General features: G+C 42.2%; 1 protein-coding gene across 2 annotated transcripts in view; it reads left to right on the top strand.

The window, feature by feature from the left end:
• The first annotated feature begins 1,249 nt into the window (after positions 1–1,249).
• Wasf3 (WASP family member 3) overlaps positions 1,250–17,974 on the top strand; it is a 179,167-nt gene continuing 162,442 nt past the window's right edge. For both annotated transcript variants that reach the window (XM_008829323.2, XM_008829321.2), the window contains exon 1: positions 1,250–1,374. The gene's annotated coding sequence lies outside the window, so the exon portion shown is untranslated. The remainder of the gene's footprint in view (positions 1,375–17,974) is intronic.

The raw sequence follows: 17,974 nt of genomic DNA, 5'->3' as shown, positions 1-17,974 counted from the left end.
CCCTGGGTGAGTGAAGATGAAAAGAAGCAAAGACAATTTTAATTTGAATGTCAATTCGACTTTGGGCTCAGCATAAATTTATCATTCTAGTAGCAATGTTTCGAGTACTGGGTCACTGAAATCCTATTTACCTCATTACCAGTATATCTCACACTGATATGACATGGAAACCAGCACGTTTCGTTTTAGTAGAGGTTTCAAAATCTTTCCTTTGAGGGTGGTGTAGATTCTGTGAATGGCTTTTCTATCGTCTTTCTGGTCCCACGAATTCTGCTAAAAATGCTTTCAGTTGTTACACATTTCCCCAGCTTTTAGTTGTCACTAGCAGCTCCCTTGTTCCATATCTTTAAAGACAATGGCAAGACAACCGGAATTAGTTTTTCTTGTGCTTTTTACTGGGATTTGAAAACATTTTTATGTCTTTCCATTTCGTGATCTTATTTGTAAATAAAAAAACGTGCAAATAAGACACTTGCATTATTTCCATTTGGTATTTTAAAACTCACTTTCCTTGGAAGCTGGAAGAAAACACTTGGCATTTCTACTTTCCTTCCCTTTTCTCCCATCTTTTTTTGTTTATTTTCTCCCTTATCTCAGGTCCAAGTTGGTAGTACAGGAATATCCTATATTTAGTACGTAGTGTGCTTTTCACACAGGTGAGGTCAACAGAAGTTGGGAAAGGAGGAACACTGAGGGAAGAAGACTGCAGATGGAAAAGATGGGAAGATTTTTAAAAATTTTATTATTTTTATTTTATGTGTATGAGTGTGTTGCCTGAGATGGGAAGATTTTGAAGGCCGAGTGTTAACGAGTTTGGAGCCTGGCAAGGTGCCAACGGATGACAGGGTTGTAATTCTCTCAGGGTTGAATGCATGCTCAGCTCTGCAGGATGGCTGAGAACATAACAGGTGGACAGACGTCTGCTTCCAGGTCCCAGGTGGGAACTCGTGTTCTGCACCCACATGGGCCCTTCCAATGAACTCGGCCCCAATACCCCCAGCTTTCCGCGGCAGGAGTCCAGCCAAAGCCTCAATTCCAAGCGGGGGAGGACAGGGGGGAGGGCCACCTCCTCCGCAATCCCCCGCCCCCGCAGCGCCAACGCGCCGCACTCCTGCCGGCTCCCCATTGGCTGCAGCGCTCGCCAATCGATGCGAGGCGGCCCTGAGAGTGGACTGCGGTTGGTGGAGCCGGCGTTGAGCCCCCCTCCGGCTCTCGTAACCCCTCCCGGAGGGGGCGTGGCCGCGGCGGCCCGGCCGGGGGCGGTGTCTGTTGCTCCGCTGCACTGTGCGGTGCGGGCGGGGGAGCCGGGCGGTCGTGGCCGGCGGGACCATGGAGCTCGGATCGCCGCGCCGGCGTCGGTGGGACAGCGGAACGGTGAGTGCGACTGTGGGCCCGACTCTGCGGTGCAGGCGCCCTGCCCCGCTCGGGGCGGGCCTGTCAGGGGGAGGCCGGGGGCCGGCCCCGGGGCCCCTCAAGTGAACTTGCTGCATCGCCCTGCATCGCCACCTGCGAACCCGCGGAGTCCCTCGGCGGCGGCTGCTCGGGTCCCTCCGTGCGGCCCCGGTATACGCGCCCGGGTTGCAGGTGGCGCCGGGCCGCGTCGGGACCTGCGCATCCCTCCCCATCCCCGGCCCCGCGCCGTCCCGTGTGCGGCCTGGCCTGCGCCGCCCGCCGGGTCCTGCAGGCCTCGCGGTCGGTGCCTGTGGGCTCCGTGGGCTCCGCGGCTTCTCGGCTCCGGGAGCCAGGCGGGCTGCGCGCCCCGAGCTGCTAGCTTGATGCTGACCGCGGATTCGCCCGTCGCTCGGCTGGGCCCACGGGGCCCGACCTTCGCGCCTCGACCGCCAGAGCCGCTCAGAGCGCGCAGTCTTTTCCTCTCTGCCCTTGATACTTACCGGCCATGGCAGTTTGGTCTTGGTTTGGCCTCTCTGCAGTGGAGAGTAGAGTTCTTAATTATTGAGAAACTATGCGATAGGCCTGGATGAATGGAACATGACATTTTCTTGGCTGCTATTGGGTAGAACAAGGAATTTTTTTTTTTTTTTAAATCCAGGGATAATTTTAATATGGTGGTTTACTTCTAGCAATTGTTTTTCCAGTTTTCAAAAAACGAAGGTTAAAAAGACTCGTTTATTGCGACGAAGCTTTTAAGTTCAAATGCCCGATGGAGTATGATATTTTGACTTTTAAGATTCCTAATCCACATTTTATAAGGAGAGCGGCTAGCCATTTGAAATATTTTGCATTTTAAAAGTTTGGTTTGTTAAAAACTTAAAATACCTAGGTCTCTGTCTCAAACCGAGTTCATTGGCTGTTTTTGTATATGCTTTACCAAACTTTCCTTTTCAAGTAGTGAAACAATGCTGTGATTCTTTACAGCGAGTTCTTCTATCGACTTGAGAGGTTAGCCCAGAGAAAGCTGGTTTGACCTTTCCCAAAGGCAGTTAAAAATTGTGTCTTCACTGTTAGCTTCTAGGGTTCTAATAGCTTTCTACTGGCACCCATTTTTCTTAATTCAAAAGATCTTCCGAATCGATTGTCGAGAAAGTTGTGTTGTTTCAGATGTTTAAAGCTCACTGGATTGTAAAGTATGACTTTATAGATTTATCACTTGGCCCTGTGTTTGTGTTGCCTTGAAACAGTGAAAAGGAGCTTGTTCCAAATCCATGTAGAAAGAGTGCATTTGTACTTCCTGGCTCTGGTGAAGTTGCTTTATAGCATTCCTGATCTGTTTGCTTAAAATATATGATCTAATTATCAATGATGTCTAGAGTAATTCCAAAAATTCTGCACACAAAGGTGGGAAACACTTTACTAAGCAGTCACGCCAGTGACACTTCTGTCTTGGTCCATTGGCAGTGTGTCTTTGTAGACATGCTTCACAGTTTCCATAGAAACTTGCATGTTGACAAGCAATTTTTTTGACTGCTGGATGTTTGGATTAAAATGTGTCATAATGTAGAAAGAATTGTCTGTACTCATCATGGACCAGCACTACTGGTCTTCTGGTCTTAGGAATTTCTTTTGAAGAGGACAGGTTATGTTTTTCACTTGAGAGTGTCCCTAAATTGCTGTGCAGACAAATTGCTCACCTTCTCTTAAGTTTTATTTATTTATTTATTTATTTATTTATTTATTTTTACCACTTCCTTAAATTCAGTTTTGATGTGTGTATGGTGTATGCATGTGTGTCTAGGGGTGTGCATGGGTATGTGCATGTGTGTCTGTGTGTGGGGTTCCTCTGTCAGTCTGACTTATTCTCTTGAGAGTCTTTCACTGAACCTAGGGCCCCCAGTTCTGCTAGCTAGTGGCCACCAAGCCCCAGCAATCTTGACTCTGCCTCTGCTCATCCCCCACCACTGGGGTACATAGCCACACCCGGCTTTTTACCTGGGTGTTCAAGATCTGAACTGAGGTGGGTCCTCATGCTTGTGCAACTAGCACTTTTACCCACTGAGCCATCTCCCCACATTCAGATCATTTTTCGTTCGATTTTGTCTCTTGCTTTACTTGGGGCATTTGGAACTGAATGCTGCTTACAGCCCCTGCATTCTTCAGGGCTGGTTCTCTCCTGTAACTTAATCTGATGCCGGTGATGCAGGAATATTTTACTCCAGTAACACATAAATAACACGCATTGTAACAAATATTGTTTTAGAGATATGGAACAAAAAGTGACAGTTTCCTCCCCCCCTCTTCTACCCATCCTAATGCTGTTTCTTCAGGGGTAACCGTACTTAATACTATGGAGTATATCTGTGGTGGTTTGAATGTGTGTTTCTCATAGGCTCCGAATACTTGGATGCTTGCTTGGTCCACAGTTTGTGGTCCTGTTTGGGGAGGGTCATGGAACCTTTGGGAGGTGTGGCCATGCTGGAGGAAGGTATCAACTGGTTGTGGGCTTTGAGAGTTCCTAAGCCTTGCTGTTTTTTTCCAATTTGTTGCTTCCTGTTCCTGCTTAAAGATATGATCACTGGGCTTTCTGCTTTGGCTGCCTCTTGCAGCCATGCCTCTCTGCCATAATGGATTCTTACCACTGTGGAACGGTAAGCCAAATAAACTCTTCCTTCTACAAGTGGCCTTGGTCATGGTGTTTTATCACAGCAACAGAAAAGTAGCTAATACAGTATCTTTTCAGATTTTCAAGTGGGCTTTTCTATTAAAAAACGATCAGGTGAGTGCTCACTACATACCAGGCAGTTTCTTATTCACTGGCATTACAGAAATGAGAGATGTGAGCTTTCAAGGTATTCGTAATCTACTCTGACAGACAGTGCAGTGTGCTAAGTGCTGTGATAATAGAGAGGGATGAGCAAGCTTCATGGATAACCTAATGCGTTCATTCACATGTTTTCATTCTTCAGGGTACTTTAGTAAGAGTTTTTAACCCATGGTAGGAGTATATTAATAAGCAGGACAAATACCTCTGAACTTACTATGTAGTTTGGGTCATTCATTATAGTGTGTGCCCTGAAAGGACTAGCCATTAAAAGTTCAGAGGAGAACCACAGACTAGAATTAAGGGACTATGCCAAGATGAGAAAAGTCTCCTAGAGGAGGCACATGAAAAGGAATTGCTTATCATCTAGGTTGAGAAAGAAGTGTTCAAAGATATGGTCAGGGTGCATTGGAACAACTGAAAACAGCGTAAGTTTAATATAGCATTGGGGTAGGGAGGAAGCATGGGGAAGTAGCAAGACGTGAGAAAGGAGAATAATTGGACTGTACTGTACAGTGCAGGCAGTTGCTGGTGTTTGGAGTTCGAACATCAATGGACAGTAGGGTATGATCGAAGGATTTTGAACAGAAGAAGGAAATGGCCAGTTTACCCTTTGGGGAATGAATTGAAGGGAGAAAACTGGAAGGAGGAAGATTTGAGGTGGTCGATTTGCTTGGAGTTAGCCTTTGGTTGGATGAGTATATGTGATTCAGGGGAGAGGGATCTTTTAAGGAAGTGCTCTGTTGTCCTTTGTGGTTTGGTGATTGGGTGATGGCCCAGTGCTTCCATGCTTAGATGGGGGGTAACACTGGTGGTGGAGGTGGGGAGATGAAGGGTCACACTTAGCCAGGTTGTCTCAGCTGCAGTGGCAGTGTTCTGTTGTCAGCTCCATGAGATGTCTGGGCCAGAGCTGTAAATACCAGAGTTCCTAGCCCAGTGTGAAGACTGTCTGAGGTGCTGCAAGGAACCCACAGGGAGACAGTGATGGTTTAAATTACTGAGGAAAACACAGTAATTGCCTGACCTCTGTCCACCCCTGTGAAAACAACCATCAAGGTAGTTAAATTTCCAAAGTAGATCACCCTCTGTTCCTTCCAGTGACCTCATCTTGGCAAAAAAAGTTTTTGTAGGTTGTTGCATTAAAAAAAAAGTCAGCATGGGAAATATGGAGCATCACAGATGTGCATTTAGGGGCTTGTTCAGAGAGATGAGAGGAAGTATATGAGAAGGCATTGGTCAAATGGAGGACTGAGCAGGAAGTGTGCGAAGATGGTCAGGTGAATTAGTGTGGAACAAGAATTGAGGGAGAGGTGCCAGAGTGACTGTAAGCCAGTGCTCAGTAGGTACACCTGTACCATTATTAAATACCAGTTTCAGTTAAGAATGAAATAAAGGGGTCAGTAGTTAAGAGGACTGACTACTATTGCAAAAGACCCGGGTTCAGTTCCCAGCACTCAAATGGTGGCTAACAACTGTCTGTAACTCCAGTTCCAGTAGATCCAACATTATCTCTTCTGACCTCTGCAGGCATTGCATGCATGGGTGCACTTAATGTACACGTAGACAAAACACTCATACACAGAAAATAAAAGTAAATAATTTTTTAAAAGAATGAAATAAAAGTTCCATTCTTTTTTCTTTTTCTTTTTTTTTTTTGGTCTTTTTGAGACAGGGTCTCCCTGTAAGCCCCAGCTAGCCTGGAACTCACTATGTAGACCAGGCTGGCCTCGAACTCACAAAGATCCACCTGCCCCTGCCTCCTGAGTGCTGGGATTAAAGGCGTGCGCCACCACGCCTGGCTAAAAGTTCCATTCTTTAAAGTTAAAAAATTGTTAATTTTTTATGTGTATGTTTATACTACACACATGTGTGATGTCCATGCAGGCCAGAAGAGGATATTGGATCCCTTGGAACTGGAGTTAAGGACAGTTATTATCCATCATGTGGATGCTGGGAACCGAACTGGGTACTCTGCAAGAGTAGCCAACATCCTTAACCACTGAGCCGTCTCCAGCCCCAAAAGTTCCATTTTTCAAATTAAGAAAATTTTGTGTGCTTGTATACATGCATGTGGGTATACGTCTATATGTATATGTGTATATGTGCATGTTTGTGGAAGCCAGAGTTCAACCTCTGGTATCCTTCCTCAAGAGCTGTTTGTATTTATTTATTTATTTATTTATTTATGTTTGTTTGTTTGTTTGTTTGTTTGTTTATTTTTGAAATAGGGTATCCCTGATGCCTGGAGCTCTCCAATTAGGATAGGCTGGCTGACCAGTAAATCCCATGGATCTGCCTGTTGTCAGCTCCCCAGCACTGGGATTGAAAGCAAGTGCTATCATATCTGGCTTTTTACGTTGGTGCTGGGGATTGAACTCAGTTCCTCATGCTTCGTGGCAAGCCCTTTACCAATTAATTTATCTCCCCAGCCATTTTTGTATTTTTCTGGCCAGCTGAATTGTACCCCCCCCCAATTTCATATAGATACTAAATTGTTACACCATAAATAGTTAAAACTTCATCACTCAGTAGACAGTTATTCTAGCCTAAGACAGGGTGAAAGCTTTGGTGTATCTGTCTGCCTGTATTTGTTAGTGAATGCTTTTGGTTAGATGAGGATATTCAAGCAGCAGATAGAGTGTAAGAAAAGGAAGGAGTGGGACAGATGAGATTCGAGGACTCTGGCATTGAAAGTCAGGCACTAGGTAATTGAGAAGCCAGAAGGTCAATGGTATCCAGGGGAACCTCAGCCAGGAGTGCCCTTTACCAGGGTTCGCTAATGAGTGGGTATTGGGAATGTAGACTGCCTTGTTCATGAACTTTGGTAGTACTTAAGAAGCATCTTATTGCGGCAGATGGAGACTATTACAAAGTTCCACAACTGGTCAGACACAGAGAATAGGTCACTGTCAGATGCCCAGCCCTAAGTGATACATTTACAGCACAACCTCTACACCTGAGACTCAGAACATCACAGAAGAGGGGATGGAAAGAATGTAACAGCCAGAGGGCCAAGACACCTGCTGCTAGTTAATAAATTCTAGACACGATAGGGAAGCTGCATGAATGAATCTCTACAGATTAGTAGTCTGACAAGAGCTGCATAATGACAAAAGCAGTTGACATGCCAAGGTGGAAGAAATGTCATGGGATCTCACCTCAAGATGAAGAGTTACAGGCAGGCTATTACTGCTGAGGGAGGGAGAGTCACTTTTCTCCAGGAAGTAGCTCCTTGAGAAGTTGGTTATCTGATCCCAAGTGGGCAGCCCTAAACGTAAATGGACTTGATTCATTATATATACATATATATACACACACACATATATACACACTGTATATGTAAATGTATATATGTATATGTAACAATAATCAAAAAAGAGGACAAGTAATTAGAAAGGAGTTGGGGGGAATAGGAGTTCGAGGGGGACTGGGGGGGTGGAAATAATACACATACATATTCATGTACAAAATTTTCAAAAATAAAAAGTATTACAAACTTTCGTGATGATGGCAAAAGGAGGTTACAGGGACGGGGGGTAAAGGGCAGCTTCGTTGATTTTGGTTTTACAAGGACGGCTTGAGCTGGTGTAATGAACTAAGACAGGAAGGTATTAGAGAGATCCCTCTGCATGGTGACTTAAGATGTCTCTTGGGTTCAGCCCTGGGTATGGTTAGTGACTTCGGTGAGTGCTCTCCCAAACCTTATTGCTGTGGATTAGGAAGCGAAGGTGCTAAGGGAGAGGAGCCAGCCAGAGTAGAGAGAAGGCCATTTCCTTTTTCCTCATTGGGTACTAGAGAGGGGCATCTGGTACAGAGTAATTTTTTTCCTTCCTTTCCCAAGGCATGACGATTTTAGAAGTGATTGGTTCCTTTCAGCATGGATTCTGGTGTGGCTTAGTCCTTCTTTGGGTGCCCCTTGAGGTGGGTTGTCCTTAGAGTAGAGTGTCTTCCTTTGCTGGTTTGTTTTAATGAATGTCTGCCTCAGTAATGTCTTTTCACTCACCTCAAGGCCAGCTTTGTGTCAGAATCTGTCCTCCTATCTTGGTAGATGTCCTTAGATAAAATGGTTTTCCCATGCTCAAATTTCACTCGCTCGCTCTTCCTTCTTTTTCCCTGGCTTGTGCCTGATATTGGAGGTTAGTACTTTTCTTCCAGGGACTCCTTTGTTTTGTTTTGTTAATTTTAGATGCCCCGAATAGTCCACGGTGCTTTCCTACGTTTTAGGTTGTGCCTCTGAGCCTTGGTTCTGATCTCAGCATCTGGGGTCATTGTACTTTTTTTTTTTATGATGGTACTAACAAATCTAGGGTGTTACACATGTAAGGTATGCATTTTACCACAGAGCCCTTTGAAAACTTTTTAATTTTGAGGCAAAATTTCACTATACCCAGCTGGCCTTGAATTCATTGTGTAGCTCAGACAAAACCCAAGATCTTCTTTTCTCAGTCTCCTGAGTAGTTGGAATTATAGGCCTGTGCCATCAGGCCTAGCCCGCCGCTTTGCACTTTGAAAGTTTTACTGAGGCCTGTTCTTAGTGTTCCCTCCACCACCAACTCATGGAACAGTGGCCTGGAAACTGATCTAAAGATCACTTCTGATGTATTACATATTACACATACACACACATACACATTTATATATGTGGTTTTGACCTTTTAAACCATTTTGTTTTATATTGTTCCTTTTTCAGTGTGCTAGTCATCTTTCTGTTACTGTGACAAATGCCTGAGATAGCTGACTTACAAAGTGAAAATGTTTATTTTGGCTTATAGTTTTAGAGGTTTTAGTCCATGATCGATTGGCTTTATTGCCTTTGGACCTATGTCAAGCTGTCATATCCATGGTAGGAGTGACTGATTGCTTCATGGCCAGAGTGAGAAGTGTAGAACAGAGACCAAGTTCCTTCAGTTCCATGCCCCCACTGACCTGAAACTTAGACCCTACCTCTTAAGTTGCACCACTCTGGGGGTCTAGACTTTAACATAAGGACCTTGGGGGATATTCAGAATCAGCTGTAGCAGTCAGTCCATGTGTTTTGAATGCCTGTGTCCTAGGAACCACTGTAGTTACTTGTTGCTTAATGAGATTGACGCTTTACTGTCAGAAAGTTTATACAGATTTAGTGTCCCAGAATGCTTGGGATCAGATGTGCTTTGGATTTTGAAAGTTTTTGCATAAACATATGAGGTATCATGAGGATAGGACCCAAGTACAAACACAGAAGTCACTAATGTTTCCTGTGTAACCTCAAGTTAATCTTTTAAAAAATTACTGATTTTTATTTTATGTATGAGTGTTTTGCCTGCATATATGTAAGTGCACCCATGTTGTACAATGCCTACAGAAGTCAGAAGAGAGCTTTGAATCCCCTAGAGCTGGAGTTAGAGATGGTTGTTAGCCACCATGTGTGGGTCCTGGGACCTGAACCATGGTTCTCTGTAAGAACAGCTCCTAACCACTGAGACATCAAGTTAATCTTACAGAATATTTTTAATAATTTTGTACATGAAATAGAGTTTCATGGGGGGAATTTTCTACTTGTGTCATGTGTTAGTGCTTAAGTTTTAGGTTTTGAATTTTTAATTTTTTATTGAAAATTTTTTTATTATTTAATTTTATGTGTATGAGTATATTGCCTGCATGTATGTAAGTGTACCTGTGTTGTGCAATGCCCATGGAGGTCAGAAGAGGGCCTTGGATCCCCTGGAGCTGGAGCTACAGATGGTTGTTAGCTGCCATGTGGGTGCTGAAAATTGAACCTGGGTCTTCTGTAAGAACAGCCAGTGTTCTCAACTGCTAGCCATATCTCTAGCCTCTATCTCTCTCTTTTAGATATCTGTGTGTGTGTGTGTGTGTGTGTGTGTGTGTGTGTGTGTGTGTGTGTGTGTGTGTGTGTGTGATGGAACTCCTGGAGCTCTGCAAGAAATGCTGGACCAACTACTAACAATCCAGCACAGCTCTCAAAGACCACCAGGGCTGCGGGAAGACAGTTAGTGCCTATGTGAGGAGACACTGAACAAAGAAGACCTGAGACTCCTCACACAGTGGGATGTGTGTGGTCAGAGAAAAATTTCTGGGAGTTAGTTGTCTCCTTTCACTGCGGATTTGGGGGAATCCAACTCAGGTTGTCAAGCTTGGCAGCAAGTGCATTATCCATTGAATTGCCTTGTCGGCCCAAGATTTCGTTTTGGATAAGCAGTGTTCATCCTACAGTGAAGTAAAACAGAAGAGGTGGTTCTTCTAATTAGCTCATAAACTACTATGGGTAGGAACTGGCAACATGGTGCCTCCACATTGAGGTCCTCTAAAGAACATTGCTCAGGTCTTCTCCTTTGTTGAGTCTCCATCGGCATTGACTGTCTTCCTGCAGCCCTGCAGCCCTTGTGGTCTTTGAGAGCTATGTTGGATTGTTGTGGTTGGTTCAGTGCATTTTCTTACCAAGCTCCAGCAGTCCATTTCAGCCCATCTTATACCATCTTCTCATATAGAGCTTTGATCCATTTTGTGCACAAAGCTCAGTGAAATTATATTGCAGTAAGAACACATGGGTGTGATTGACTGAACTAGAATTTGTGTGACTGTATCTTACCAGCAAAGTGGTACATTCTTTGCCCACAGTAAATACTTAACAAATATTTTTATATTGACTGAAGATGGCATGAGGTTTCCTTAATAGTTATATAACAATCATTAGACACTACATAATACTTATGTAACTATAACTGTCAATGTATTTATAAAATCTGATCTGAGTCATTTTGCTCTACTAATGTCAGTCCCTCAAAATCAGCACATGATAGTCATTTTTTTTTTGGCCTGTTTTTATGTGGTTTTCTGCTAGGATAGTACTCTGGCAGATTTCAACTCTGAACTGGGTTGGTGACTCTGCTGGGCCACATTTCTAAGTTAAGAATTAATATTAATGGAGGAGCTCAGACATTTACTTCCTATGATGATTGATTGGAAGAAGCTGGGGCCCACACTGAGGGATGATATTCACCAGAAAGGGGTGTATGGGGGGAGAACAGGAGAACAAGTTCTGCTGTTAGTGTCATTCTGAGATAGACTGGTATGATTATATTGAGGAGAAACCCGCGTTTTCTATCTCTTCATAAGCAAGAGGTTAATTGTGGAGAGATTATAATTTTCCTATTGTACAACATGTGTCCATTTGCAATATAGAGAAACACATTTTATTTTATAATGAATCCTGTAGAATTTAAAAATATATTTCTGTTTTGGGGTTGGAGAGATGGCTCAGAGGTTAAGAACACTGGTTGTTCTTGCAGAAGACCTGGGTTTGAATCCCAGCACCCACATGGCAGCTAACAACTGTCCCACATGGCAGCTAGCAACTGTCCGTAACTCCAGTCCCAGGGGATCTGACAGCCTCTTCTGACCTCCACAGGCATTGCATGACATGGCTGCACTTACCTACATGCAGATGATACACACATACACATAAAAATAATAAATAAAAGTTAAAAAAAATATCTGTTCTTAGTATTTGTCGCTGTTCTTTTTACATCTTTTAGAATTTATTATCTTGTTTATGTGTGTATTTTGTTTCTGTCTTTTAAAATAGGATCTCATCTAGCCCAGGCTGGTCTTGAACTACTCATTCTCCTGTCTTCACCTGCGGATTGCTGGGATTACAGGCTTGCACAGTTAGGTAGCTGGCCATTGACCATAATCAGCTTTGGACCTCACCTTCTGTTTTCCTTGTAATATACTAATCTTAAGGGCAGGTAAGTATCACAGTTGCTCTTTTTAGAATTTGAAATGCCACGCCAAAGCAAGAAGAAAGCATCACCACTGTCCTTCCTTAAGATTTAAAATACAATATAGTGCTTACCTAGCATGCATGAAACTCCGGGTTCCATCACCAGCATCCTATAAACAGACTTGCAATCCCAATACTCATAGGCACAAGATAGAGGCAAGAGTATCAGGTTCAAGGTCATTCTTGGTTACATGGTAAATTAGAGGCCAGTGTTGCATACAGGAGACCCTGTCTCAAAATTGAAATGAAATGAAATAACAAAATGAAATAATGAGATGGTGGCAGGTTTTGTTGGACCCCTTTTAGAGAAAGCTACTTCTTCCAGGTAAAAGATTTACAGATTTTATCTCTCATTTATTTTCTTTTTTTTTTTAAATTTAATTCTATGTGTTTGTGTGTATTGCCTGCATGTAAGTAAGTGCACCTGTGTCGTGCAATGCCCACAGAGGTCAGAAGAGGCTGTCAGATCTCCTGGGACTGGAGTTACAGACAGTTGTTAGCTGCCATGTGGGTGCTGGGATTCAAACCCAGGTCTTCTGCAAGAACAACCAGTGTTCTTAACTGCTGAGCCATCTCTCCAGCCCCTCTCATTTATTTTCTTTAATTCTTTTTAAATCTATTGTTACATGATTTTTGGTCAAAAGAGCAGGATCTGAGTTGTCCCTCTGGCCCTGGATTGAGATATAGTATTCTAAGTTGCCTAAAAGATTATAAAATTACAAAGACACATCCTGCTTTAAGAGTTAATCCAAATGGACCTGTCAACTGCCTGGACAGAAATGACCTCTCAGGCAAGTGGTCTGTTACACTTTAAAGACTATTAAGAAGATGGGAGGGAGAACTCTTTCTTTAATGAGCTATGTAGTTAATTTTTTTTTTTTTTAAATTTTGTGTATGTGCGTAGATCAGAAGGGAACCTGTGGGAGCTCTTTCTACCACATAGATCTGGGGACTGAACTCAGGTTATAAGGCTTGATGCCTCCTAAGCTATCTATTGGTCATGAGATTTACTTTTATACCCTAGAACCTCCCCATCCCCCGTGCTGTTGTTTACAAATCCTCACTAAGCCTGCCCACTTTTCTGAGTTAGAATTTATTTTTTTGTTTTTTATTTTTTTAAAAATATTTTCTTTATCATTTTAATTTTATGTGTATGAGTGTATTGCCTGCATGCATGTGAGTGCACCTGTGTCATGCAATGCCACAGAGGTCAGAAGAGGGCTTCAGATTCCCCTGGAACTGGAGTTAAGGACGGTTCATAGACACCATGTGAGTGCTGGGAATCAAACTCAGGTCCTCTGCAAGAGCAGTCAGTGCTCTTAACCGCTGAGCCATCTCTCCAGCCCCCTGAGTTAGAATTTAAAGCATGACCCCCGCCCTTATTTACGCTTTTCTCCTGTTTTTCTGACCTCTTTATTCAAAAAAACATAGCTTTTTCTCTTCCTCTATTCCAGCTCTAATAAAATCGTTTTCTCCAGTTTCATTCTAAGTCAGTTGTTCAATTCTTTTGTGTGGTAGACTAAGAACCAATAGAAGGGATCCTGAGTTCTCTGGTATCAATAACTATCATGGCGTATTGGAGTTAGGTAGGTACTTTCTGGGATTTCCAGGCTCTTGTGACTCTGATCAGAAAAAGGAATTGTACAGAGACAAGTGGGTAGTAATAAGCAAGATGAGAATTAAGAAAGAATATACTTCCTAGGTAGGAAGCAGATCCAGAAGGGAAAAAAGTTTAGTTAATAGAGAGGAGCACAAAGGATCCTGGCCTCTGTGATTCATTGGAGGACTTCCTGGCTCATTTGCATAGGGAGCTTTCTTGTGCATGCTGTCTGTGTCTGCTACATGTTGGCTTTGGTGGGTGAAGTGTCCAGTTTTCCTCATTGCCAGTGGGTTTTTTTTTGTGTGTGTGAATGCTGATTCTGTAGGCTTTGTATAAAGACTTTAGGACTTCATTCTTGGCCCTGCTCTCCTGCCTCAACAGTACCACCAGGCCTGGCTTCACGATTGTTTTATTTAAAGCTAGAAATACACAGAAATCCCCCAGTTCTCCATTCACCTGGCATGTTGTTGTAGTTTAGTGCAAGCAACATCAATTCTTAAGACTTCACTGCAATTGAATCGTTATTTGAGAATACTCTGATTATTAAAAAGTTACTTTTCTCAAAAGTTGGCATTACAGTTACAATGGTTGCAAGATTTGTCAGTGATAATGAACTTCATGCTTGAGCTGGAAGTAAAATTTTCATGTCTTCTCTGCTGTTTGTTGACTTACATGAGCTTAATTAAAACTTTCTTCTAAGTTTGATGTCTAGTTCCCACTATATTTCTTTAAAACACAACCACAGAAAAACAACAAAAGCTCCCCAAACTAGGCAGTATAACCTTAGAGGAATTGTATAGGGCTTAGGCTCTGAAGCAGCTAGGACAGCTACACAGCTACCGTATAGTATATTTATCGTTAACTTTGTTTTACCACATAGGAGTGTTTCTAATGGTTGTTGAACTTAATTTAGATAAAATACATTACCTTGCATTTTAGTATTTATTCAGTATTCATTCTCTCTTTGGGCAAAGGACTTAGATCAGCTTGTGGGTAACTGAAAGTTTTACAGGTTTTGTTTAAATGGAATATATACTTTATCCAGATGTTTATTTTCTGAGATGCTCATGATTTTATTGACTGTAGTCTATGGAGGCTTCTCTCTCCTCCTCCATTAAATGAAGACCTGAATTAGTTTATAGGAAGTGCTCATAATAACAGAAGGTAAATGAATTATGAGGATAATAATGAAACACTAAGATCCGCACCTCCAATAATGTTAAGCCTCCATGGCCAGTGTTTGAGGTGCAGAGCTAATTGCTTCAGTAGCTGCAAAGTTTCAGTGACTCAGCAAAGTTTCAGGCCTGTGTGGCTCACCCATGTGGAGACTTAGATCATGTGCACAGCTGACATCCCATCCCAGGTGGGCTTCCATGTGGCTGTTCTGGTAGTCAGCTTTGTGACTTGCCTTCTATATGAACTGGAATCCTAATTGGTTTAGCTGGTGGCTAGTGAAAGACAAGAGTCCTGTGGAAGGTTTTGAGAGCTGGCACTCATCTCCTGTCATCTCATTGGCTGTACTAAGACATGGACTCCTCTGGCCTGCTATAGGCTAGAAAGTCTGGCATAGCTGGGAACCCACAGAGATGTCTTGGGTATTTGTGGATTCACTAGTCATTGCCCAGGGCTGACTAGGAACTTCAGTGTGTACGGTGAAGGGAACAAAACTTAGCTTTATGCTGTACTCTGCACCATCCATAAAGAAAAAATTTCTTGATTTCATATTTGCAGTTTGTTATTAGTGGTTTTGAAAGTTATATAGGTGCTGTGCTCAGTAGCATTCTTGTAGTACGTAGAACACTGATTATTTTTTTAAAAATTTCTTTAATAACTGTATAATTAGAAGAAGCATTTCATGACAACAGCATTGACATATTCACTAACAATTTCCAGAGCTAAGATGCATCTGTTTCAAGATTGGCTGTGAATTTTTAGGTTTACAGTTGAATTAATACACCTATACAATATTATACTCAGTATAAACCCTTTAAGACATAAAATTCAATGAGGTTTTAACCTTTTAAAAAGATCTCCATTTCATTATTAAAATACAAAGCATCATACAGAAAATTCATTTTTAATGCAATTGATGCTAAGATGTTGGCACATGTGTTTCTAATCTCTATGTATCTGATTATTAGTCACAGTCGGTTACTTTCTGAGATCCTTGGCACCTGAGCATGGATATAAAGTGATCAGGTAGGTTTCAATGTTAATGTGTTTCACCTCTGCTAATTAACATGAAGCAAATTTTTATGCTTCTTCCTCAAATATACCTCATTTTTTATTTGTTGATTTTTGTGTGTGTATTTCATACAGAACATCCCAAACAATATTATTCATCTATATACCCACATCCCAAATGGCAACCTCCCATAGCCTTCCCCTCCCCATTGGAGCCCATATACTCTGTCATGTCATACCTCACAGAGATCCGCCTGCCTTTGCCTCCTGAGTGCTGGGATTAAAGGTGTGTGCCACCATGCCTGGCCTTAGTTCCCTCTGGTGTTTAAAACTCGCTAGGCATTATTTATCTCTTGCACTGTCTAACCCCTCCATCATGGTTTCCCCAATTAAGGTGCCCCCATTATCCCCCCTTCTCCCTTACAAATACCCTTCTCCTATGGTCCTACCTCTCTTGAGCTCCTTCTTTCCCTTTATCCCCTAGGTTCCTTGTATACCCCCCGCCCTCCCTTAAACTAACCCAATTTGTATCCTTATCTCCCTTATTAAGGCCTGTTTCCTACTGTTCTTCTCTTTCAGTTTATTTCTTTTCCTTTACCTCCCTGTTTCCTTTCCATTATCCTGGTTCCTATAGTTATGTCTGCAGTTATGTCTGTTTGCATACTTATTTATCAGAGTCTGATCTAGGATCCACATATGAGGGAGAACATATGCCGATTTTTTTCTGAGATTGTGTTACTTCACTTAGTATAACAGTTTTTAGTTCCACCCATTTACCTGCAAATTTCATGATTTCATCTGTCTTTATTGCTGAGTAAAACTCCATCGTATAAGTGAATCACATTTTCATTATCTACTTGTAAACTGAGGGACACTTAGGTGGCTTCCATCTCTTAGCTATTGTGAAAAGAGCAGCAACAAACATGGATGTACAAGTGTCTCTGCAATAGGATGAGTTCTTTGGGTATATGCCAAGAAGTGGTATAACTGGATCAAATGGTAGGTTCATTTGTAGTATTTTCAGAGTTCTCCACACTGCTTTCCATAGGGGTTGAACAAGTTTGCAGCCCCACCAGCAGTGGATGAGCATTTGCTCTTTCCCCATGTCCTCTCCAACATTTGGTATCATTTGTGCTCTTGATCTTAGCCAGTCTGACTGGGGTAAGATGAAACCTTAAAGTGGTTTTAATTTGCATTTTCCTAATTATTAGCGATGTTGAACATCTTTTAAGATGCTTCATAGCCATCTTTACTTCTTCTTTTGAGAACTCTCTGTTCACCTCCTTAGCCCATCTTCTTATTGGGTTGCTTCTTGTCTTGATTGTCTGTATTTTGAGTTTGTTATATATTCTGGATATTAAACCTCAGTCAGATGTGTCGCTGGTGAAGATTTTCTCCCATTCTGTGGTTTTTCTCTTCACTTCCCCGGTTGCCTCCTTTGATGTACAGAAGCTTTTTAATTTAATAAGGTCCCATTTGTTGATTCTTGACCTTGTTTACTGAGTAATTGATGTTCTGTTTAGAAAATCCTTTCCTACACCTATATCTTGTAGGTTTTTGCCAATGTTTTCTTCTAACAGTTTCAGAATTTCGGGCTTTACATTGAGAGCTTTGATCCATTTGGAATTGACTTTTGTGCAAGGTGAAAGATCTCATTTTTATAAGGTCTGTGACCACATTGGATCAGCTTTTCCCCAGTGACCTCATTTACTTTGATCATTTATGATGATCCTATTTGCAGGTAAGGTCCTTTGCCATTCTGGGGAAAGGACATATGTGTGGGAGACTATGTAGGCATTGCCTTATAACCACTGGTTTCTTCTTTTGATCTCTAACCTGGCCCTGTTCATTGGCTATCTGAGGACTTTTGTGCTTCCATATGAATCTTAGGATTTTTTTTTCCAATTCTGTGAAAAATGTCATGGGGATTTGACTGGCATTGCATTCAATCTGTAAGTGGCTTTTGGTAGGATGGTCATTTTCACAATATTAATTCTTCCAATCCATGAGCATGGGAGGTCCTTCCATCTTCTGATAGCTTCCTCAATCTCTTTCATTAAAGATTTAAAATTTTTCATTGTAGAGGTCTTTAATGTCTTTGGTCAAGTTTATGCAGAGATATTTTAATATTTTTTTGCAGCTCTTGTGAAAAGGAGTGTTTCCATGTACACTTTCTCTGATTGCTTTTTAT

This window comes from Nannospalax galili, unplaced genomic scaffold (assembly GCF_000622305.1).
Source record: "Nannospalax galili isolate Female #2095 unplaced genomic scaffold, S.galili_v1.0 scaffold1854, whole genome shotgun sequence".
In the NCBI taxonomy this organism is placed as follows: domain Eukaryota; kingdom Metazoa; phylum Chordata; class Mammalia; order Rodentia; family Spalacidae; genus Nannospalax; species Nannospalax galili.
This window is presented reverse-complemented; position numbering and strand designations above follow the sequence as displayed.